Source organism: Argentina silus (assembly GCF_951799395.1).
Source record: "Argentina silus genome assembly, chromosome: X".
Lineage (NCBI taxonomy): Eukaryota > Metazoa > Chordata > Actinopteri > Argentiniformes > Argentinidae > Argentina > Argentina silus.
Window position 1 is genome coordinate 21,930,581 of NC_139653.1, and position 26,883 is coordinate 21,957,463.

Here is a 26,883-nt window from a genome sequence, read left to right on the forward strand (position 1 = left end):
TAGTGCCTTCCGTCTATATAGTGGAGGCTATTGCAGAAGCATTCAGTTGTAAAAGCTGCAGCCCCCTATGGGAGTCTGGGTGCATTCCAATAAAGTGATTGCTACGTCTTGGGCTCTGTTCAAGGGCATCTCTTTTCAGATATTTGTGTTGCAGCCAGTTGGGCTTCCCCTCACACTTTCCTGAGTTCTTTGGTGCATACAGTCCTTGGCTCTGGAATTGAATAGGGTGAACCGAGTACATTTCCTTTTTTTAAAGGTTATTTTTTGGAGTGCGGTAGTCCCACTCTCATATTTTGCAGTTTTTATTGGACAGAGATAGTAGAGAAAGACAGGAAAGTAAGGAGGAGAGGGAATGTCAGTAGGGAATGGGCTGGATTCGAACCCATACCGACCTGGGCATATGTGTGTACTGTAGGCCATGGTGCTAGACCACTGGAACACCCTAGGCCACGACTGAGTATATTTCCATATATTCACTCAGGTTTTCTGTACTGGCTTTGGCAATCGAGGTGTTGTGCAAATGTCCCATAGTAAGATGCCAAATTGAGTCGGGTGATGTGTGCCGAGACACCCAGAAGTCTGTGCTTGTGGGTCATTGGTCTCTGCTACCCTTCTCGTCAACGGTAAATCGCCCTACACCTGCCACCTTCCGCAATCCGATTTCATATGTAAGTCACCACTTGCCTACGGAATTAACCGCGATCTGGAACCTTCACTGCGTGAGTTAATTGTCTGATCAGCTCTCCGGTGTTGGCTGTGCAGTGTTGTGAGGTGAGGCACCGCTTGGCCAGGTAGGCGTGCAGAGACATGGTACCCCTCAATAAATCACTCTCTCTGGTGTGTTCAGTCCACTAGCTAGCAAATTCAACAGTTACAAAAATTCGTTCTTGCTAGTCAAGCACCTCTACCCAGCCCGCCCCCCATCCCCCCACCCAGCTTGCTCCCCCTCGCCCCTGCCCCCTTCTACCACCTGACACAACCACCTCCACTCTTGTCATCGGCAGCTCTATATCAGAGATGTCTACCTTCCCCCTCCATCTGGCCCCTCAAAGGTACACAACAGAAAAGTATTTCTGTAATCTGATCTCCAAGAACTCTCATAACCCAAGATTACCGTTCACTACTATCAACAAAATTGTAAATTATCCAAACAAACAAGGTTACCAACCATTCTCCCAAAGAATTTGTAAACGTCTTGCAATTCTTTATGAAGACAATTGTAAATATCAGAGACCAGATTACCCCTCCCATTCACGACCTGACTATTACTTACCAATTGGAGGCAAACCTGGATTAATTTGTTCCTGTATCAGATGAAACCCGTATCAAGATTGTATCACACGCGAAATCCTCTTCTTGTCCCCTAGATATTGCCCCTACTAGACTACTAAAGGAAGGAATGGAAACTGTCTGCCCCAGCATTTCGGCTATTATTAATAGCTCCCTGGCCACTGGCTCAGTACCACCTTATTTTAAGCATGTTCTTGTCCAACCACTTCTTAAAAAGACAAGTTTGAACCCATCCGTTTTAAACAATTTTAGACCCATTTCTAAGCTCCCCTTTTTATCCAAAGTTTTAGAGAAGGTTGTTTATAATCAACTGACTAGCTATCTGGATAGAATTTTTTTATTTGAAAAGTTCCAATCTGGTTTTTTACCCCTGTCATAGCACTGAAACTGCTCTACTTAAAGTCACAAACTACCTACTTAGCAGATTCAGGTCAGTGTTCCATTTTAATACTCCTTGATCTTAGTGCAAGCTTTGATACAATCGATTATACCATTTTACACCGCCTTACATATTGTGTAAGGATTACAGACACTGCCTTAAAATGGTTCTCGTCATAGCTCTCAGGCAGACAGTTCTCTGTTGGTCAAGGAAACTGTGTCTCTTCCTCAGCCCAAGTTAACTTTGGTGTGCCACAAGGATTCATTTTCGGTCCAATTTTATTTAGTCATTATACATGCTTCCACTAGGCCAGGTTATCCGTAAACACAATATTTCCTTTTACTGTTATGCGGACATCCAGTTATATCTTCCCATTAAACCCCATTATTCAACCAGTTCATTATTCAACTTCTCTAAATGAACTTTTTACAATTGAATGACCCTAACCCTAACCCTAAATCTAAGGTCGTCATATTTGGCCCACGTAGCTCAAACAAATCAAAACATGTTCTGTTACAGTCACGTTTTTATCAGTTGAGAATCATTTCCAAAACACAGCCTTTCTTGTCATTTGCCGATTTAGAAAAAGTCATCTATGCATTCATCTCACCTCATGTGTGAGGAATGGAAAGGAAGCAGTACGGCAGCTGGGCTGTGGTGACCGGATGAAGATTGCATGCTCCATTCATAAAACGACAGACAAGGGGGTGCGCCGCAGGAGTCATTAGACAGAAACCTACATGGTATGCCGAGATGGCAGCCAGGTAGTCTTTCACTGTGGAGAAGGCTGTTCCCTTATCGAGCAGGCCCTTTTAAGAAGAAGAGGATCTCAGAAAAAGGGCTATGAAAAGGCACCGTCTCGTGGCTCTCACACCTCACCTCAAAAAGCTTCCATTTCAGGTCGTAAAGACCTCTGACCAATTCTGGGCTATCAGGAGCAGGGACAGTTCATTCTCACTGTAGAATTTGGGAGGATTCAGGCCCACTGGAAGGAAGGTGTACAAGAGTGCTCATGGCCATGTGGGAGTGTGGTGATATGTGATCGTGAAGAACAACAGTCATTGCACAATTTCCCGCAATGCAAACAGATCTATGGTTGCCACACTGTAACGTCTCTAAACCTCTTGGACAACTTGCAGGTGTATTCGTCACTCTACTGTAGTCTGTAGCCCAGTCACACTCCCTGTCGGATATTTTGGATTTGTCGAGCCAAAGGGCTCTTTGTCCCACCACAATGATGGTGCGGGTCATGTGGTCCACAAGGAGGCAGAGTTCCATACATTTTTCTGCATCAACTCCACCAGGTAGACTGACAGAATCGCATTAGTGCTCACCTCACAGGCTGCCTGTGCCGCAGAATGGTAGATTCGGTCGTAGGTATGAAATACGATCTTTTAGCCACCAAGCCTTCTCTTCTTTGTGGGCTTCAAAATGGTTTGACCCATTCATTACGCACTTGGCGAAGAAGGGCTGCTTCCATGAAGACTTGATAGCCTTGAGGCATTTGTTGAGGATGGGCACATGCTGGCGTGCAGATGGGAGGTTGCCCTGCAGGGTGACCCCATCTAGCCTTGCCCTCTTGGGCAGTGGCAGGGCCCTGGGGAGCTTGAGATTGAGCTTGTAGAAGGCCCTGTGGACAGCCTCCAGGAAGGACATGCAGTGCAAATCTAATGTGATTTGTTGAATGCAGGCCATAGTTCCTCACCTTCTTGGCATCTACATAATGTTCTAGAATGACTGTTAACCAGTTAGGGGGTGACAAAAATTCTGATCCTGTGTCAACTCCCATACACCGCACCTCCCTCCCCCAAACTCAAATCAATGTTCAGCTGTGCATGTGATAACACTCAGCACTATGTGGACCAGTCATTGGCCATGCCCCAGATCCACACACCTGCATGCGTCTAAAAGGTTAATTAGACTGAGGCTTCAAAAAAGGTCATGTCGCCACTTAGATTTGTCATTGCTATTTATCTGATCTGAAACGTCGGCAACACAGGGCCAATTAGCTCCAATTAGAGTGGTGGTGGTGTGCCATCCAGTCCAACCTAATGAGCAAAGGAGCGGTAATTACCCCAGCGCCCCAGTTTGGAGGCAGAGGGAGAGAGAAACTCCAGGTCTGGGCAAGGGGACAGACAGCAGCATTACATCCCCTGACATTTTACAGGGACTATACTGGAACATAGCTCATTGTGGTGAAATATTAGGATATGTAAAATGTGACATTTCTGCACACCTCAAGGATGATCATGGTTGATGGGGACTGAGGTGGTAATCTCCAGAGTGGCTGTGTAGAGTGTGGATAAGGGTGCAGGGGCCCTGATTACTGACTCTAAGAACCCATAGCCAGACTCCAGGTGGTTACTGTGTTGTCTTCCGGTGAGGCTCTTCAACTGGATTCTTGCTGAAGGAAACTGAATGCAGTTCCAGATTAATATGTTCTGGCAATAATAGGGGTTCATAAATTAGTTTAGTATCAAAAATCACTCAAGTGCTTTGAGATTCATTGTTTCAGCACTTGGACCAGTTTCACTTCCACATTTCCTATTGTAGCTGGCTGTGAGAGCCTTGGAGACGGTCGTGTGAATTTATATTAGGCCCATATTCCTCTGTGATGCCATCTGAGGATAGCAGAGACTGCTCCCACCCAACAGAGAGATGTTGATTAAATAGATGTCGGTCCCAGTCGTACTGAGGGAGACAAGAACTGAACAATGAGCATGCATTAATTAAACATACCTTGAGAATGTGGGCAATATCAGAGAACAAAAGGCAGATCTGTCTCTCTCTCTCTGTTTCACAATGGGAATTAGGGCTGCACTGAGACAACCTCCCCTTTTTTACAATCTGAGCATTCCCACAGGCTGACATCTTAGAGAAAGAAAAGAGAATCAAAACATGAAAGAAATGGATATACCCAGAGAACTCAGTCTTTGTTGGCAGCAATTAGTTCTGATTAGGAACTTCACATTCAGACACATGGAGATGTTGTATTTACTATGTATGACTCATCTATGATGATGTAGATTTACAAAGTGAGTCTCAGTAATGCACTCCAAGGAGGCATTGGGTATAAGGGGATCATTTTGATGTTTTTTTTTACACCACCACAAATAGTAACACACATGCAACACATGCTGTACGAAGGCAGTGACATTTGGTCCCAGTGATGCTTCCTCAGTATAACCGTTAGATACATAACTGGTACAAGAATATCCAGAATATTTCCTCCACACCTGAAAGAGAGGGTCCTTGAGGCATCTCTGAGACAGAGGAACATGAGTGTTCCTATACCATCTTTGTATAGTTCTACAACGACAGAAAAACATTTGCAGTGCTGTCAAGTGTTTCCTCCAACACCTGACAAAGCCCTCTCCACATATTAAAGGAACAGAGCTGTAATATTGGATAGGGGACATCCAATCAGCCATGTGTGCTACTCATTCTGGCTGTGCTGACATTGTGCTGGCGCTGTAATACTGTCGGCCGCTGTTCCAGTGGTGAGATGAAGCTCGTGGTGGGTGGCGTCTCATAGTGATTGTTTAAACAGATTGCTTTTCAGTGACTGCAGTTTGTCACGATGAATTCTTGTTTACATCATTACGGTTAATTAACAGGCAGAATGGGTCCAGCAGGGAGTGTGCACTGATGGAGCCGGACAGAGCTGACACACACAGCCATCTCATTATTGATGCCACGCCGTTACCACGGTAACGGAAAGTGCCGCTCTGATGCGTTCGGTCATCCCAGCAACTCCTCAGAGGCTGTGCCAGCAGGAGAGGCTGTCTAAATGTGAGGATATGATTGGATAACCAGGAGGCATCATACATGCAGGGATGTTGAGAGCGATCAGGACCTTTTGTGTCCTCTTTGTCTTCTGCACCTCCCTTTTGTCTTCACGTATCAGTGGTTCTCATTACGCTAAGGTGTTGATACGCATGGCAACATTTTCAATTTAATACCCGCAGATGGATATTTTAATTATTATTGAATGAATAGTAATGAGAACTCTGGAACTGTGCGTTCTTCTTAATGTATTTAATTAAAGTTACAAAGCGTGACGTTTAACATGACTCTGCATCAAAGAATAAGCTGCTTCACTAGTCATGGAGTAAAGAAACACCATGATAAAGCACATTAAGCCATTTTACTGAACATATATCAGTAAAATGGCTCAATAAATCAGTATTGATCCAGGAAATATGCAGCTGTCTATAGTACATCTGTATTAGCTCATTAATATGCATGTGGCTTCCCCCTGACCACCTGTTTGTGGCTCATATGAAACCAGGGTCATGTTCATTAAGCACGAAACAGGTTTTGAGTTTGAATTTTCTGAGTGAAACGGGGAGGGCTCTTTCTGAATTTGTCCAATAAGAACACAGATTTTCGTGTTCTGTTACAAAAGGTTTCACAAGGCAGTGCCTACTGAACATGACCCAGGTGCTCCACCTGCCAGAGCATCCACCTTACCAGACCCATGTCCATGAAAGTGGAAAGAAATGTCTTGGTCGATCAGAGTGTTTTTAACAGGCTTGCACCCAATTATCCCCACAATCATGTGGACCTGTGTTACAAAAGTGGCTGTCTGCAGTACAAGGTCCTCCTCTACTGTGTTTCATCTCACAGGGGACATACAAAACCTACCCGCTGGGGTCTGTGGAATACGCCTGAAATACCATCAAGTCAAGAACTTAGATGTCATTTTCACATTCAGAATCATCAGGATTTACTCTGGACCATCCAAAAAAAGACAAGAATTCACAGGTTCTGTACCAGAAGGACTTCACTAAAAGTGGTAGGGGGATATAAGGCAGATATTTAAAACTGGATGGAAAAAAGCAGGTGTCTGTGGCACATTAACACCTTTAGACACACCGATTGGCTTCCTGTCGCGCTGCTAAAGGGCCTGCTGACTGCTACAATACACCTCCCCCAGTACCTTTTTTTCCCATATGTTATTAGTTTATGCACAGCATACAGGCATGCATGGGGAGAGAGCCAGTGAGCACAGCTCGTTATTAGATTCCCCTACTCACACCAAGATATCAAATGCTAGCCACTTTTAATAACAGGCAGGTAATTACAACTTGCTCATAACAATTTCTCAAAAAATAATTTATTCTGTGCGAAGGACAGGCACGTTGAGTGATTTGCGAGGCCGGCGAAATGTTTGACTGCCATTTTGTTGGTGTTGACGGATGGGAGGAGGAATTAATGAAAGGACGTAGTAATGCTATGAGGGAAAGAAAGCCCACTCTGTTCATGTCTGTCCTCTTTGTAAAGACAGGAGGTGAAGTTTTTGTTTGCCGTTATTGAACTAAATAGCTTTTTATCTTGTTACAGGGATTGTATCATGTAGCTGACATTCCGTTCTTTACAGCTCAGTCTTTGTTCCTCTTGTCTATCTTACTATGCACTTTAACTATTTTTTTTACTTTTAATGCAAGTGGACTTTATTTACTATACCCACACTTCACAAAGGCTTATGTTCAATTCCTGTTTTCAAATTATGTATGCCACATATTATTTTCAGATTTGACTGACAATTTTGCAAACACGTTCCTCACCTTGAAACACACTGACCAGACAATCCTCACAATCCGCACTGCCTCTTAGAGTGTGTGTGTGTGTGTGTGTGTGTGTGTGTGTGTGTGTGTGTGTGTGTGTGTGTGTGTGTGTGTGTGTGTGTGTGTGTGTGTGTGTGTGTGTTATCAAACATACTGCAGTCTTCCCTTAGGCCCAGGTGAGTGATTGTGTGCATTGGGAGGCATGCCATGTTTATGCTCTCCCACATAATTCTTTAATCATGGTGCTGTTCCCCCACACACAGCCAGTTTAGTGTCATTATTATCTCCCAAGGTCACGGCTAACGAGGGCTGCCTCTCCACGCCTGGCCCAGGCTGATTGACTCACAATTTTAAACAGGCACAAACAAGGCCTACTCAGCGATTCAGAAAGCAACACAGCACCTTCCACAGGTTTATGAGGAGATATATTAGCCCTAACTCAGCCTTCAGAGCAGGATCAGCTTTTCTCTGATGTTGGAGATTGCTAGAGAGGGCCTTGAATACTTATTTCTGACTTCCACAGCCTGATGTTTTCTACACAAGGACCAATGGTCTGTGCTCTTCATTGGCAATGACATTTGTGTCTAGGATTCCAAATTCACATTATTGAGTGTTTGGTGGAGTGTATCATAAGAGCTCTAGGTCATTTGCTGCTCAAGTGGGTCGTTTGAAAGAACCATTAGGCACTACATGCTGTTTTTCATTTTCAAAGACATTGATTGAGCACAATATACTTTTGCATGCATACACTGTATTGAGCAGAAAATTAATTCTATTCAGGATGCATACTTTCTTAGTGATTTAATTTGTGATAGAGACAGCATTTTAAAAAATAGCCCCCTGGTCTTTAAATTTGCTGCTAGTCCTTGAGGTAGATCCATATCCCCTTCCCTCTTCTCTTCCAAGGTAATTACAAATTATATGACATGTTAGCATTAAATCATCATGTAGTACTTGAGTAATCATTTCCTAGTGTAATTTAGAGGGTTAAACATGTTTCTCATTGTCAAACAATGACCTTGATATTGTAAATGTCACACACCTATTTTATGAATGATCCAGAGCGCGTTGGAACCAGAGGACGCATTTGAATTTAAATCAGCCCTTTCCTACGTCCTCCTTTTTCATTTCACATTTAGCTTGTGAATTTCTGAATAAATAAAGCTATTCTCATCATTTAGTCATATCTTCTGAATTCAGTGTTGGCAAGGATTGTCACAGAGAGACTGAGATACAAAGACAAGTAGTATACCTGAAACAGGGAAATACTGAATCTCATGTTTCAACTTTGTCAATCAACCTCCTGGTCTCACCCAGCTCTCTCTTAACTGGACTTCTAACCTTAGAGCCACACAGTAACAGGTATCTGCAAGGAACACAATGTGTTGTTGTGTACACCAGTCCAAGGTTGGTCCTCTGTGGCTCAGTTGGTAGAGCATGACGCTAACAACGCTTAGGTTGTGGGTTTAATTCCTGCTGGGACCACATATACTGAAATGTATGCACTCAATGCAATGTAAGTCACTTTGGATAAACGCGTCAGCTAAATGGCATATTATTATTGCAGTGAAGATGTTTTGACATTATGGGGAACTAAATGTATTCTAAAACTTTCTTAATTTATTCAAATATCTGTTTTGTCATTGGATTCTGAATGACAAAGTTAGCTAATTGTCAAGGAAAGCCCTTCATGTGTTCAATATGTGATGTAGGGAAGAAGTGATATCTTACTGAAGGTTTCTGTTGTATTTACTCTTGAAGGTATATTACGTAATGTAAGCATGTTACTATTTCTCCATCTGAGACCCCTTAGCTTATGGGAGAAAAGCCAAAGGACACCAATCAATTTACATTGCAGGAGCACTTCATCTGATAATATTCCTTAACAAGAAGTCTTGTTTTTGACTGATCTCAGCACAGTCATTGAGTAATTAAAGCAACAAGCCAGTTCCCGAGCAGCGATGCAGTGAAGTGGCTGTATTATGAAATTGTAGTGAAGTGATTTGAGATGAGTGTGTCATATCAGATCAGTTTGGTTTAATCAGAGCCATCATGGCCCCAGTTAGTATGTGAGAAGTAAATGTCTTCCCAGCTCACAATAGCCCTATAAGGGTCCTTTGCCTCTCCAGACACAGGCAGCCATGATTGCTAATTCAGTAGACGATGTTGGCCCTTTTAAGTATCCTTAATGGTCATCAGTTCCCTGTTGGTGTCTGATGGAAGCTGATTATGATCCACAGTAAATAGATAGTCACACTTTTGTTTGTTAATGGGAAACGATTTTAGCTTATTGTAAGCGGCGCACAAGCTGAATCAAAATGTGTAGCCTACAGATCATGAATGTCACACATATCAAAAACTGTCCAAGGCTACAGCAATTATATGAGACTTATGTGAAAGTCTGTATCATTTGTAACTATGATACATGATATGATAGGGGTGAAAAAGAACAGTCAAATACAAACAGTAGGCAACTACAAATGAATTGTTTGGATACGGGCAGTAAAACAGTGAAAAGCCCACAAAGTTTCTTCAGAAACTTATTTTCTAGTTACTATTATTCAAATTCATCCCAGTGCTACTCCTCCTACAACTTTGAAGCTATTCACACCAATACAACTTTCCAACGTGCAGAGAGGTTTAACTCGTGTAGCTATGACCTTTGGTTTTGATACCTATTAAACATTTACACAAACTTGAAAGTGCACTTTTTAACATTTAACATCTATATGGAGGAACTAAAACATTACGTTTTTGAACCACTGCTGCTCTTACACCTTTTAAGCTATTCACACCAAATCAAATGTAAATGACCAAAAACTCCAAATGATCAATCCTGATAAAAGCTTCCTCATACCACTTACACTTTTTAAACTATTAAGCTTTTTGTGAATTCAAAAACTCTCATCCGGTCAACATGGTGGAATGTTGATTTAGGTCAACATTCTTAGAGCCACCAATGTTACTGCAACTGCTATGTTTTTAGTTTTTTTTAAAAACTACCCCACTGAAACCACTCTCTTTTCCAACTTTTTTCTTCTTTTGGCTCTACACCTTAAAAGTTTGGATTTGAAATCAAACAATTACTGTGAGGTGAAAGGATAGACTCTCAGCTTTTATTTGTTGGTATTTGTGTACATATTGTTTTCACCATTCAGACATTTTCAGAAAAAGAAAATGATGCATAGTCCCCCTTTTTCAGGGTACCCAAAAGTTATGGGACAATTGGCTTGACAGGTACCAGGACAGGTTTCTGGCAAGTCAGGTGTGTTCCATCACATCATTTGTGCAGTCGTAAGAGAGCTCTCAATGTCTAGTATTGATTCTATGTTTTGCATTTACCTTTGGAGTCTGCTATTGGTGTCTGTCAACATGAGGACCAAAGAGACGATGAAAGTCAGGAAAGCCACTATGAGGCTAAAATATCAAACAAAATCAATCAGAAACATAACCAAAACCTTAAACCCACCAGAATCTATAGTTTGGAACATTATTAAAAGGATAGAAAGAAAGGGTGAGCTCAGAAATGGCAAATGGCCTGGTAGGCAAAGGAAAACTTCTACAGTGTCCAAAGAAAGACTCTCCAGGACGTAGGTGTGAATGTGATGAGACTACCATCCGCAGAAGACTTCTCTAGCAGAACTACAGAGGCTACACTGCAACGTGCAAACCACTAGTTAGCCACGAAAACGGGATGGCTAGGTTACAGTTTGCTAAAATGTCCCTAAAAGACCATGCAGAGTTCTGGAAAACTCTTGTGGACAGATGAGACAAAGATTATCATGTACCAGAGTGATGGTAAGAGTAAAGTGTGGAGAAAAAAGGAACTGCCCAATATCCACAGCATACCACCTAATCTGTGAAATATGGTGGAGGGAGTATTATGGCTTGGGCATTCATGGTTTCAGTTGTAACTGTCTCACTTGTCTTCATTGATGATGTAATTGCTGACAGCAGCAGCAGGATAAATTCTGAAGTTTAGAGAAACATCCTGTACAACAAAATGCCTCCAAACTCATTGTATGGTGTTTCATCACACAGCAGGACAATAACCCAAAACATACTGTCATAACAACTAGGGAGTTTTTTATTTAAATTCTATTGATTAAAATTCATTTAATTTGTTGAAGGAGACCGGGCATAAAAAGTGTTGTAATTCTTTAACGGTAAAATCAATATGTACACAAACTCCATCAACTTTAACCTCATAGTAATTGTTTAATTTCAAATCCAAATCCTTTGCTTGAGAGTCTGCATTCATTTAGAAAACATAGATCTGATATTTGCTATGTAAAATGCATGCAGTATTTTGCGCAAAGAAAATTATCAGCCAATTTTAGATGTTAATTAATAGTTTATCAATATTCATGATGAGTGTTACATTTAGAATACCCTAATGCACTATATTTTTCCTATAAGAGCTCATCACCATATTCCAAGAGAACTATCAACTAAGCATTGTTGCTCAAATACCTAAAAGAAGAGCTTTCAAATAGAATTCAGTCCTGATTAGTGTAATAACTTGTCTCTTTTAAATAAGACTGAAGGTGTGTAGCAAATATGTTAGCACCCAAGCATGCCATTAGACGTTGCCTAGAAAGCAAATCAATCATTAGTCAAGAAGCGTCAAGCATCTGACAGCACCACTCTAGACCAGCACTTAGCCAAGGTAGGAGATGTTGGGAAGGGGACCATAATTCATGGAACCCACCTGGTGATTCCCCCAGTCACCTTCCTGCTTCCTCTCAGCCAGCTGCTCCCCGCACTCCCAATCAATCAGCAGCACCAGGCTGGTGGGATCCGCCACGACCTTGAGTGGCGTATCCCCCCTCCTCTTTTTGGGTTGCTGGTGGGCCCTCATTCCCTCCTCATTCCTCCTCATTTGGAGAGGCACCTGTGCCCAGACCCAGATAGCCTCATCCTCCCAGCCTGCTCTGGGATTTCACTGTTGCTGCGGAAGCTCTGAGATCATTGGCCAATGGCCGGCTGGCTCAGACAGCCACTCTGGCAGTGAGTGTGCTGTGAGATGCAGCGGAAGCCAGTCAAGTGACAATGCCATTCACAATTATTACTATTTTCTATGGGGAGTGATCCTCAAAATCAGTCCGGAAAAATGTTTTCCAGTGTAATGCTTCCTTTCGTTTTTTTTTCACTCAGAATGAATTGGCTTAGATAATTCCCGAATGCAAAAAGGAAACAGAATAACTGAGTTTTGACAGAGCTAAGTTATTCTGTTTCCTTTTTGCATTCAGGAATTATCTAAGCCAATTCATTCTGAGTGAAAAAAACGAAAGGAAGCATTACACTGGAAAACATTTTAGTAGTGAACATTTTGACTGGTCTATTGCAATTTTGCTGCCTAGGCTGATACTTCTCACATAACACCCCCATTATTTTTATGTCATTGTAATTCCACTGAGGGCATCCTAATATCTTTGATAATTAGCATCGTTGGACATAGTATTACACACAGTATTCTCATCTGCCATGATAGAAGCCATATTGTATCGTTAGTTAGCCCATCCCTCTCATATTCTCATGCTCTATGACCTTTTATAAATCCTAAAGTCATTTTACTGTTTGAATAAAGTAGATCCTCCCCTAGCTTTCCATGAATATATGCCATCAGTAGTATTGCTTAGTACTATAGATCTGAATGGAGTGATATTTCTTGGTGTTGTTGGATATTGGATTCCAGTGAAATTTGGAGATCCCATCTTCTGCGTGGGCAGCCACAGACATCAATTCTGTATACATGGCCAGGGTGGCTGAGTGGCTCTTCTCATGGCCCCAGTCTGACAGACTCATCTACCCATGAAGGTGACCCTCTCCCTGGATCCCCAGCACTGCCCTGGCTGTCAGATCCTACAGGCGACATGGTCTATTAACCACCTTAATGATGACCACTGCCTCATGGATTCACACAACAGACCTCTCCCCTCCCTCCTGTGTGTGTGTGTGTGTATGTGTGTGTGTGTGTGTGTGTGTGTGTGTGTGTGTGTGTGTGTGTGTGTGTGTGTGTGCCCGCATGTGTGCAGTCTTCCTTTCGTTACACTGGTTTTCTAAGTATATTAAGGGAGGAGGCAATCTTCCTACATGCATTTATCCTCAATATATCCACAAAACACAGCATTTATAGGCACATACTATACACCATGGTGTCAAAATGAATGTAGTAGGTTGGTAATAGCTCAGGGGAACACTCCTACTAAGACCTCTACCTTCATTGATCTCTCATATCCTTGTGCTTGGAATTAATATAGGACGTTTCCTGACAGTGAAGACTCAGTTGTCTCATCTTCTCTCCGCTAGAGGTTGAGGGAGAGATTATTAGGTTCAGATGGCCACTGCTGGGTAGGGTTTCTGTTGGGAGGCACCAGCCTCATTCAGGGTTTTTCCATGCACCCTCTCCCATCATAATTACCCCCATGCAGTCTTTCTATCTTGTGATCACTGGGGGCTTGGGCCTGTGTCCTGACTCTTAAACAGGGTTGGTCATTAACCAATGGAATACCTGTGATCTGAATGTGAAGGTCTGAATGTGGATATACAGTAGTCAGCCCAGTACAGTATAATAATATGCTGAATCACTGGTGCTGTGCTTTGCTGGGAGGAGCTCTGCTGTAGTGTAGCTTAATAAGGCTTAAGACAAGAGAGGCTAAAAGCTCATCAAAGAGCAGCGCTCCAAATAAAAATATGCCTACATGCAATGTTGCCTCGTAGGAGCCCTTTCATTCTGAGACAAAGAGCAATGAAGACCCTATGTGTTTGCCGTAGGTGTGAATAACATTAGTGCCAGTTTGAGTTCACTTAATAAGGGCCATGCACCAGCCTTCACAAGCCCAAGAAAAAAAAAACATATATGTAAATGAGCCGACAGTATGTCTAATAGCTAGCAGTTTGAATCATACGCGGATTTCAGCAAAATGCCTGTTCTCTCAAAGAGAGCCATTATACGGTTATCAATGAGCCAGCTTCTCTTTTGATCTCTGTTTTAAATGATGAGGTTCCCCAAAAATACCTTGGAGGAGCCAATTGGGGACATGATGCTGTCCTCTCTCATCCCCAAAAGAAGATGAAAAGAGCACAAAGAAAGCTGTTACTCCCAGTGTCCCTCATATCCCTAATCCCACCTCTCCTGAGTTTGAGCTAGTCACATCAGCACCAGCAGTGCTCAGGATCAAAGTGTGAGAATGGCCCACAGGCCCAGAGAGAGAGAGAGAGAGAGCTGACCTCTACAGAGTCTTCACTGTCCTTGGACCAAAGTCCTTCTAAAGACACTGCTACTGTATTAACATTAAGAATTCATACTGAGACTGATTGTAGAGCAAAGAGGACTTGCGACATGGATGTTGGACTGACTGTTGAAGACGTTCTAATGTGTGTTCATGGTTTTGCTTCTGTAACTATACAATATTATTCCTCCATCATAAACCTAAATATTTGTTTACCTTTATAACCCATGCATTTATTGTGTATGTGTGTGTGCGCAAGCGTGCATGTGCATGCATGTTTACCCATACCTGCTGGTTGTGGAGTAGTTATTACCCAAAGTGCATATTGTATGACCATCCTTTGTTTTGAAAAATAGTGTTTATTAATGCTAATATGACACAGGACCTGACCCCTCATCCCTCTACTGGTAATTAGTGTTAGTTGCTCTTACCTCAGGGCACTCTCAGATTTATGGGTTTATGTTGTGGGGAGCGACCCACATCCCTGAAGCCTGGTCGGCTGCATGTACTTCTGGATGGCTCTTGCATATCAGTAAGGATGGTCCAACATACAGTATAGACGTGTTGGGAGCATGGATGTTTGAGTGGGATTGAGGGTGTCACTGTTCGTACATGGCCTAACTGTACACTAACCCTGATAATGTCACATTAGAATGACAATATGTAAAGACCTGTTCCATGTTTGGACATGTGGTTGTCCCTCTAATTCAAGGGTTGTAGAAGAGATAGTGGAGTGTAGGTAGTGTTAAAACATAGATTAAAACCCAGGTGGAAATTATCGGGTCCCAGGACCTTTGCCAAGTAACTCTCAGTGGTGTTGGCACATGAGTTTGAGTGTCTTTAATTGTGTTCAAATTAAGGTATCATTACATACTGTGTTTGTAATTACATATTCTATATTAGTGTTAAACGGATTTATTAATGAGGATGAGTTAACTGAGGTGCCTATTTTAGATACATTTTCAAGGCCTCTCAATGACATTCAATAAATGATCCTCATGAAATGACTGTCATGGTTGAGGATGTTGTCTGTTTGAATTCATTCATCTAAATTCAGCCTTTTGGAGTAAAATTGGGGAAGAATTAATTTGCAAAATAATTTAACCATAGCATAATTATCACCATTTTGATATATGAAGCCAGAAGAAAAATAGTTTTATCAGCTTTACATTGTGCAGGTACATCTATTACTTCTAGAATCACAAAGACTAAGAAACTTTGAAGTTGCCCTTTTATTGTAGGTTTATAATTAGAACTCGGCCTCTGCCCTTTTAGAAGGCTTTGGATACTCTACATCACACATACATAGGTTTGAACATGAAACACAATGTAACTTATTCAGAATTCATTGAGAATGTATTTTTTTTTTTAAATGTTCAGCTATGCAGTGTGTGTACATTTTTTCCTGCTGTAAGTCATGTAATAGTCATGTAATATCTTATGATTCTTGTAGTGGCAACTTCAAAGTGGGTCTATGGACACCTCTCTCTTTTCCACCCTCTATCTGGGTGACATAGAAGACAGTCATTTCTGATCATAGAATGGACACGGCTGCACTTGAACAATAACTCAACCTTCAAAGGTTGTCAGATAGAAACAGTAGAAATGCCCTGCAGGCTTTAGGGAGGGCAGCTCTGTGGGGGCCTCAACATTCAGAGCGAGCTCTTGTTGTGCCACTGTGTATCCTCCAATGACAGCCACCTTCTGTCCTGTGTGATCACTGGGCTGGAGCTAAGAATAGCCACTGGATCGGGTCCAGCCATATTCATCACTGCTACGCTGCTGACCAGGTGCTAATGCCCCTCTCCTGTGTTACCTTGTCCCAGTGACTCCTGGGTAACCTTATAGCTCTAGATGCATAGTGGTAGGGCCAAAACATCAGCATGCTCCTCACGGTAGATAACCAAAAGAGATGCACCCCATGACAATAAATAATGCAATTTAGCAAAGAAAATACCTGTTTAAATCATCCATCTAAACTAGGATGCAGTGCTCTGTGTGTAAATATTTACCACTGTTTTTCATTAAGCATACTGTTTAATGTGCAGTATTACTTTTTTTTCTCATTTGTGTACCTCATCCTCGACATGTATCCACACAGTCTTAAACTTAAATGATGCTCCTTTAGTATAAAACAGCCATTAGACAAGGGCTAAATATGTTTTCTCTCATATGCATACTGTATCAATCCACAATGTGGCACAGATTCAATTAAATATCGGTCTGATCATTTTGAAATACCTCTCTATTAGAATGAACTTTACCCCTGTAATTATTTCTTTATTGTAGGGAATTTAAGAATGTGACATATGCATTTGTTAGTAGGATTTAGGTTATAATCTTACAAGTTATTCTTTGTCTCTCAGACATTTTAACAGAAAGACAAGAAACATGCAGTATGCCAAGTCACTTCCTTTTCATATGCATGATATTCCATCACCTCGTGATTCTGACTCTGGATTGGCTTTGAACCTCCTTTGATATAGAGCTTTTGAACTCTTGAAGGACTTCTTGAAAGGAGAAAATGTTTAATTAGCTGCCTTACACTGGAAGGATAGAGTAGCATAGGCTTGGATACGCATGGTAAGACTGAGAACCCCTTTCAACACGGACGTTTCCTCACAGTGATGAAATATGCTGTTAAAATTGATTTACAGATGGACATGAAGAGTAATGTCACTTGAAAAAGGGAGTCTCATTATTATTTAACATTTAATTTAGATTTACCTCTGGAGGATTTTCTACTCTTTTTGGTGCATATCATGAATTATGTTTTGTGAACAAGTGAAAAATAATCCCAGTTTGTGCTCTTATTTTTTAACATTCAACAAGAATGTTTCATCCTAAAAGTTGACTACAGTGAATGTTTGGAGATTTGCAGAATTGACTTAATCATAGATACTGTACCTTCTATCTATTGAAGTATGCAGTGAGTTGGTTGTGACTTTTGCTCTGAGAGTTGATATTTTCAAAGGATTCATCACTTTGAGATACTTCATAAAAAAGCAGTCTGATGATTTTCAGACAGTCATCCAAAGATCTTTTTGCTCTTGACTTTGATCCTTTTATCCTGCCCACCTGTAAATTACAGTTGGTCTCAAATATGTAAATTACATCATGCTAAATCGCCAAACATGCAAATCAGCTCTGTATTTCTTTAGCACCCACCTCACTCAATATTCGGCTTTGAGGTTGGATTTCTTTAAAGGGCCAGAGGCTTGCAGAATGATGTCCTCTGCAATGCTCAATGTTTTGTAGACATTCATATGTAACACGCATATCTAAGCTTTACTTGGTCTCTCCTTGCTTTCATATCCTTCTCTTTTATCTTCCTTAACTGTGCCATTTTAGAGCTGAATCTGAATGCCTTCTTCAATTTATAATGTAATACCTCTCATGACAAATACAATAAAACATTTAATAAGACCATTACCATCATGTCAGGGTAAAGATCTTAATCAATGTAAAGTTCAAGGCTTTAAAGGAATTGATTTGGACGTTTTATAATAAAGAGTAGATTGTTCAGCAGATAAGGAGGCAGTGGTTCCATTACTCTGACTGTCAGTCTGAAGCTCTCTCTCTCTCCAGTTCCCTGCAGATAAACACAATACCATCCCTGCTGAGAGGCCTACACCCCACCAACACAAGCAAAACAATCAATATGATACATTTTTGAAAACCAGAAAGAATGTAGTTGACAGCGAGTCCTCTCAAAGAATGCATGCAGGTATAAAGAGGAATGTTGCATTAGCATGGCATGTTAAAAGGTATATTTCCTGGCTTCATCTTTTTTTTATTGATCATATGCAGGTCACACCAAGGTATATTTGTATCCCAGGGACATAATGTGATTTCTTTCTTATTTTCCATTTTCTCTTTTCCTCAGTGGTCAGCGATGTAATACCAATTGATACTGAGCAGGGACCCTCATGCATAAATATGAGATGGCTATATGTATTTGCCCCCTGTTCATAGCAGTATTATTTTATGTGTCTCTCAAATGCTTCCTCCTGGTGCTGTGAGATTCAGTGTCAACGACTGACCTCTCTGGGAAATCATGATATATGGAGGGAGAGAAAGAACAATTTCCTGCAGTGTATCAGAGCAGGAAAGTGTCTGTCAAGAAGGGACTTCTTAGATACTTTGATACTCCTTTGTATGTTGAGTAAATGGTATATGTAATTAATTGAAAGCACTGTGGGACATTTAAAAAAATAATAAGTACAGTAACAGTAACAAGTAACAAGGTTAAGTGTACAGTATATGAAGCAGTGCACTATAAAGGCTAAATAAATGTATACCAACAGAGTGTCAACAACGTGGACTGGACATTGCAGAGACTAGTCTGATAGTACACTGTAGTGCAGTTGGTCATCCATAGAACTGTTGGCCATGCTGTGGTAATCAGAACCACTGAACCAACCCAGTTAATTAGCAGCTGTTGTTCCTCCCACTGCTCTCTCATAACCCAGGATGCTGTGTTTCTGTCCATCCTCTGCACTGCTCGTGCTCCAAGGGTCTCCAGCTGACATGTTGTAGTCTGCCTTTCTTCCCTGCATCAGCCCTTTAATACACCATGAAGCACAGACTTGGATAACATTTCCCTTAAAAAAAACAACAACAAAAACATTTCCTTTTATGCTGGAACACAGAGATAGCAAAATAATCCTCCCTCCTCTCCCATAACCAAACCCTCTTCCTATCTGAAGATGATAGATTCACACACTCGGACATCACACACTCAGTTTATCATTGGTGTTGTGCAGATGAGAGGAGATGTGTCATCTGTGTTATGAAATTATGTCTGATGAAGGCAATCACAGAACACCCTCTGCTGCTGTTGGGAAAGAGAGATCATAATGTCTGAAGGGCTGATTTACTGCACCATTGAATTCCCCGATGAGTGGTAGCTGACAAAAACACCCCAAGCCTGAAGTAATAGAATAATTATTCCTAAAGCAGAAGACAGTTGTAATTTAGAGAAATCAGCAGAAAGGGAAAGAGTCGTCCAGTACGTATGTAGCCTTTTGTAATAGAGAAAGTGTATGCATTCCTTTAATTAGAAAATGTGTCCCCATGATTCAGTAATAATTATGTACTTAGCCTGCTTTCTGATGGGGTCACCATTATACCATAACTGGCTGCTCAATTCAAACCGCAGTTAATGAGGATAAACGTAACAAAATAAGTTTGTTTTAGTTTGTCTTATGGGAGATGTGTCTAGCATTTATTATCATGTATTTCCATTGTATGCAGCATCTCCGGCTTAGCATTTTTAGCAAGGTTAGTGGAAATGTTAGAGAATGGCTAGCAAGCTAACTGTTGCACATAAGTCCAAAAAAACTGTAAAAAATTATCCCTTTCAGCTCTACAGCGTTCTAGAGTATGGGGGTTTGGGTTAGAAGTAATAGATTTATCACATTGTAGTGTTTTTCTGATTATCTGTAATGATATTGAGTGTTTGTGCAGACTCCTTGATTCTCAGTATTACTGGACCTCAGGCCTTGGTGTAATAGCAAGGATTACCACGATGCGGTAATAGTTACAGTTGATCATGTCAGAGGAGGTAGACATTAAAGCTGCTGGAGAGACTCAGTCCATTAGGTTCCAGGTGCCTCATGCTGCACTTTTCCATTCACCATTTAGCATAATGACACTCACATACTGTAACAAGTCTCAGATGTTAGAAATCAGACTGCCTGTGTATGGTAGTTGCAGTGTAAGAGGTTTCATGGTAGTGATTTGATTCCTACTATGTGTAGCTGTGACGTGCTTGTCCAAGCAGCAGTCAGTCAGTTGAATCTAGGTGGAGTCATGAGATGACAGGTATGACATGTATGAGATATTTATCTATCTGACGCTCAGAAGTTGAACTCAGCACACAGGGTCATCTCCTCTTCACATTCTTCCTGTGAAATAATACATGTAAATCAACACTACAGAAACTTTGATTAGTACTAACACACTTTACGGTCTCATTTGCACAAGGTCTCCCCTTGCTGCTGTGATTTATAAGCATAGCTTTGATTTGCAAACAGACTGGGAGGCTTCAGGCCATGGGGCAGCACCCTGGGTCCAGTGCTATTTACTCAGACGTCCGGGACAAGCCGTTCCCTTGGCAGCCTGCAGGCTGGGGCTGTGTCTGCAGCGCCAGGAGGATACAGGAACAGCGGTCACTGTGACCATGCCATGGCCACTCAGCGTTGTGTTGCCTGTTCCCTGGTCTCTGTCCATGGCAGCTCTGCCTGCTGTCTGGGCAGGTGACAGCTACAGCAGCAGGGTAGCAGTGGAGGTACAGGCCCAGCAATCTTTACTGTGTCATCTCCTGCAGGTTAACAAATGACTGAGAGCTGCAGGAGGCAACAGTGTCCTCAGAGGAACCTCACTTGCTTAGCATTAAGAACAATGTGTGAACAATTGCTGGCTACATTTTGAGTATACTTTTCCATAAGACATTGAACCGTAGCTTTGCTGCATAAGCAGCATTAAATCAGCATTCTCGTTATGAATGTTACTTTTATTATAAGATTCCCTGCATGATATGCTAAATAAGATTCATAATCCACTGCAGTTGATTTAGAATTGATTATGAGAGTGGAACACAGAGTGGAACACACTCTGCACTCTGCACCGTATACATACAGTGTGCTGTGTGTTGTATTCTGTGTATATGGTGTAGAGTTGCAAATTTTCTGGGAGGAAGTGGTGCTCCACTTTAAAGTGATGTGATAGATTAGGGAGGAGCCCCAGCAACAGAATAATTTCCCTGGTGACCAATTTCTGAACGCTCCCTAAGCAAAGAAAATAAGCAACAAGCCAACAGGCCCGGCACAGCCCCATGTCAGAGCACAGGCGGACACGCTGATTCACTTCTAATGAGCTGACAGACACAGAAATAATGACTTGAACTAGGGATCATAAGTCATGACTAGAGTACATGATGGCAATTCTGTTAATTAACACTGGGTTTGATATAGGTTTATGCCAGGAAGTATAAACCTATTACCAGATATTACCCAACTGTGTCAGATGAACCAAAGCAGTTGGCAGAGCTACGACAACCATGAGCCGTACTGAACTGTCTCAAGTTGCCTCTGTTATGCACTGTACAGTATAGTTGTTGTGGTGCTCAACACTATGGGATTCTCAGTGGGTTCACCCAATGATATGAAAGAGGATCTCAGAGATCACCGTCCATTTTAGAGTCCTCTCTGCAAACATAACTACAGCCCTGTTTGAATATAAACACTAAAGCAGGGGTTGACAATTGATGATCAATCCCGATTAATACTGGAGGACAGGCAGTGAATAGGCGTGTTAGAGAGTGTTGATTTTATTTGTATGGTACAGCATTGTCATTGCACACTGGATGAAAGATCTAGCAGCAACCATTTATGAAGGCATCTTTTTTTTTTTTAAATGGATGATGGTAACAAAGTCTTAAGTTTATTGTTTGTTAGAAAATGGTAGGCCTCTAGATGTTTACAAGTATTGATTACTTGTAAGATTGTCAATGCTTGCAGCGCACTTGAGAGTAATTTATTTACTGCTATATGACTGATTTATGGATAAAAGAGGGAGAATGTGCCAGAACATCACTCTGGGTTCCTTCTTGTGGCCATGTTATTATAGCTCAAGATTCAAGATTCAAGATTCTTTATTTGTCACGTGCATACAAGTATACAGTGTACAAGTATACAAGTACACAAGTATACAAGTACACAAGTACACAAGTATACAAGTATACAGTGAAATGCAAAAGTGACAGTGCCACAGAGTAGTGCAACAATAAGTTTTAAAATAAAATAAAATAAACTAGAAATAATAAAAAATATAAACAGTATAACCAGTATAAACAGTATAAACAGTATAAACAGAGGTGAAGCAATGTGCACAATGGAATGGCTATATACAATGGCAATGACAGGTTGACAGTACAGATAATTACAGTGGAAGATGAGTCTGCAATGGATATTTATGTGTGTGCATGTGTGTTATGATGTCAGTGAGTGTGTGAGTGACTTTAGGGGGGCACTGGTGGGGTCATCGTTGATGATCCTGATGGCATGGGGGAAGAAACTCAGTCTTAGCCTCTCTGTTCTTACTGCATGACAGCGAAGGCGTTTGCCTGACCGCAGCAGCTGGTTTTTCGGGTGGTGAGGGTCCTTCATTATCCTGTAGGCTCTGGCCCTACACCTCCTGGTGTACAGGACATGGAGAGTAGGGGTTGGAGCTCCCATGGTCTTTTCTGCCAGGCGTGCCACCCTTTGCAGAGCTCGCCTGTCCTGGGCCGTGCTATTACCGTACCAGACGGTGATGTTACCAGCCAGGATGCTCTATTCCCCCTCACATCTGCATATGCCACAAAGGTGTCAGATCAGGGCACTTTACAACATCCCGTAAAAGTGATTACCTAATGCATTTTCTTCCTCGAGAAATCAATACTCTTTAATGGATCAGCCAGACAACTAATAAAAAGTGTTTTAATTGATTATGCTGACACTGTGTCATCGCCATGGTCCAAGTTATCCTGCTGATGTGTCAAGGTTTCCAATTGTGGAGCTGAAGTTTAACTTGGGCAGATTGACATCTCAGCCTTTTAGCAGGGAGGGGATAGCAAAGCCTCTGGCTCTGGATCAGTCTGCCTGCTTAAACAGTTTAGGAGAATAGAGAGAGACTGGTGCTCATCTTGACTGAAGATTATGAAGTCGTTTTATGTTTGCTCCTCAATATGATACACCATAAGATAGGTACTTATGCTAAGTCCCTTTTTATGAATGTTTCAAAATGTGATACAGAATTAATCCAGAGAATAGCCGAGTTCAAAGTGACATGATTTCCAAAGGTTGAACCAAATGTTGCCTATTGGCAGGTAAATTCCATAATGAACACAAGGATGAAATGAAACATGTATTTAAACAACAGTGATAATTCCTCATGTTTGTTGGGGAGATATTTATTCTACTCAGATTATCCAAAAGAGGTGTTTTATCTTCTCACCAATTAGTGAAATATGATCAGTTCTAATGGCCACACTTCACACTCTAACACTGCAGTTAATATCAAACCTCCCAACATGCTTTGCACCCTACATGCTCAGGTGCCATGGGCTGAGAAGGGCAGAGGACTAAAAATGGCCCTGCTTTTCCACGCTTCATAATCTGTTGTTTGTGTTAGACCAAGAAAGTTGTCTGGAAAGGTCAAAGCTCTGCTAAAAGATTTAAATCACTCCTCAGAAGAGATATTCACCTTGACAGGCGGAACTTAAAAACTGGTAAATAAGAATTCAAACCAGGGCTCTTTCATAGATTAGGAGCTACAGGCTATGATGCTCCCTTAAACTTGGTGAATTGATCAAATCTGTAATCATTAATTAAATGTTTGCTTTGCAGAAAACTCATGCTACTTACCCAACAACTACAGTCCTTACGGTTCTTGATCACTTTTTTAATTAAAGTTTTCATGCCCTTAAGTGTATGCTTTAGTATCGGCCTACTTACAAAAAGTGCTAGAATTCAATGTACTTTAAATTGTACTTTAGCATACTTACAAAAAGTATGTTTTATACTTGTATAACTATGTAATTAGACACCAATCCAACTTTAAAATGTGCAGACACGTTTAACTCACATTGCTATGCCTTTTGCTTTTGATACCTATTAAATGTTTTAAATGTTTAAAAAAAGTGTACTTTTTAACATGGAGGTCTACACTCATTGAACAGTTTATTAGGAACACCTGTGCACCTTCTCATGGTGGAGGTGGTGTAATGGTGTGGGGATGTTTTCTTGGCACACTTATGGCCCGATAATACCAATCAATCATTGCATGAATGCCACAGCCTATTTGAGTATTGTTGCTGACCATGTGCATCCCTTCATGGCCACAATTTACCCATCTTCTAATGGCTACTTCCAGCATGATAATGTACCATGTCACAAAGCAAAAGTTGTCTCAAACTGGTTTCATGAACATGACAATGAGTTCAGTGTTTTCCAGTCACCAGATCTGAACCAAACAGAACACATTTGGGATGTGGTAGAAAGGGAGATTCACAGCTTGAAAGTGCACTTGAAAAATCTGCAGGAATTGCGTGATGTCATTATGGACCAAAATTTCAAAGGAATGTTTCCAACATCTTGTGGAATCAATGCCAAGAAGAATTGAGGCTGTTTTGAGAGCAAAAGGAGGCCCTACCTAGTATTAGTATAGCGTTCCTAATAAAGTGTTTGGTGAGTGGGTGTGTAGGCCTTATTAGGAAGGCAGTTACAATGCGGAGGTTTGGCAAGGAAATGTGGCTATATTTTGTTAATAGCAAAGCACATCTTCATATTAGCAATCTGACTCCAAGTACTTTAATTAACACTATATCCAAATAATTATTGAGTTTGTGCTGATTTAGTGCAATAATGGCAAATAGAATTAATTAAATGAGGCTTTAATAATACTGTATACATATACAATTATTACAATTCAAATACTTCATAGAAAAATGTTACATTCTACCCTCAATGGTAAATGATAGATAAAGAGTGAGAGGTAGAGAGAGAGAGAGAGAGAGAGAGAGAGAGAGAGAGAGAGAGAGAGAGAGAGAGAGAGGGATAGAGCGATGACCACAGGTCACTCTTACAATACTACTCACAGCTCAGAAGAGAACTCACACCAGGACAAAGAGAGAGAATCTGACTATACCCTGACTTCCAACCATAATATTTAAATTAGGAACTGTTTGCAAGGGGACCAATCAGAATTCATCCTATCAATTCTATACTAATGACACCACAATTTTGACACCTTCCAGAGAACATCACAGAAAGACGACAGCCAACTGTCCCATTAGGAGAAGGGATCTCAAGGAAGGGGGCAGAATTGCTCCCCCTTCATATGGAAACCAAAAGATTCAACTTTTGAACCACTGCCGATCACCTTTTAAGCTATTTACACCATTTCAACTGTAAAACATGTCCAAAACTCCATAACAATATATCCATCCAACCTACCAACCAAACCATATCTAACTTCTATTATTCTTCATACTACCAGTAAATAGCTTTTAATGATTTTAAATATGATGATCACATATTATAATCACAATTCAGTTGTACTAAAAGTGCATTTCAATGACCTACAAATCACCCCTTGAATTGCAGTAAGTATACTTAAAGTACAAAAGAAGTATCAAATTTTAGCACTACAAAATACACTTAATATACTTAAAGTAGTGCTTGTTAAACTTCTATACAACATTAATATGTTTACATGTAGTACACTATTAGTTAAAATAGCACACACAATGTGCAACATGTCCAACTTTGCTTTCAAAAGTAGATGTATATCACTCTTTTTTATAGAATGTTTCTAATCACTGAAAATTAATACAAACAGCAGAAATTAGAAACGACATGTTGCTAAATACAGCCTCACAGGGTCAATGTGATACAACTAAATTATGTTCTATCCTTCATCAGAGAGTGATTTGAACACTTGGAATTTTACTGTTCTTATGCTGCTGTCTATTAATCACGGTGCATAGTTGTGGTGAAATTGCCTTTTTCATTTGTCATTTTATTATATTACTGTAGTGGCCATGCCTTTTGATGAATGCAGGAACTAAAGCACGTATTCAGCTGCTTTTGAAGATAAATGGTACCTTTGAAAAAATCTTTTCTCTTTACTGTTTATTAATATACTTTAAAAGATGAATGTGAAATGGGGAAGCAATGCGCCAGGCCTATGGATCATCATCTACTTGCCCACAGAAGTAAAGAATAATGAAACTATTTTCAGCTATAAAGCCATGCTTGAATAATACATCTGGTACAAAGTGCTGCAAAGCAAGAACTATTACAGGATGGTAACTTTTTATAATCTTTTAGAAAAGACCGCCATAAATATCTGTTGTGCTTGTTTATTATTATTACATTTTTTTGTGTTTTGGGTATTGAACTGCTTAATGCTATAAGAATATATTATGATAACATATACTGTATTATGAAAACACTGTGCACACTACAGCCTTTTGTATTACATTCAAGTCATGATACTTTTTGCACCACTTGGACAATCACACATACATTGGTGAGTTGATGGCAAGCATATTAGGATTTGACAACTGCTGATGTGTTCAACTGCTGTGAACTTTCGAAATCCTCAGGAATCATTAACATAGGACAGACACCTGCCTAGATCATCTCATCTGATGTTGTTGATGGAATTAATATAATTAGGTAAAAAAAAAGAAAAGTATCATTTTTATATGATCCTGATTATGTATTTGATATATAGAGTAGCCCAAGTCCTTCAAGGATCATCAATGAGTAAAACTTAATCTGATGCTGTCATACTGGGCTGTAGACTATCCTCGGAGGGATCAATCTGATTCATTATGATATTCATGAGTAGGACATTA

The 26,883-nt window shown here is 40.8% G+C and overlaps 1 protein-coding gene across 10 annotated transcripts in view; it reads left to right on the forward strand.

Annotated features, from left to right (window-relative positions):
* Nucleotides 1-26,883, forward strand: part of macrod2 (mono-ADP ribosylhydrolase 2) — a 455,899-nt gene that overhangs the window by 322,616 nt on the left and 106,400 nt on the right. The window lies entirely within an intron of this gene.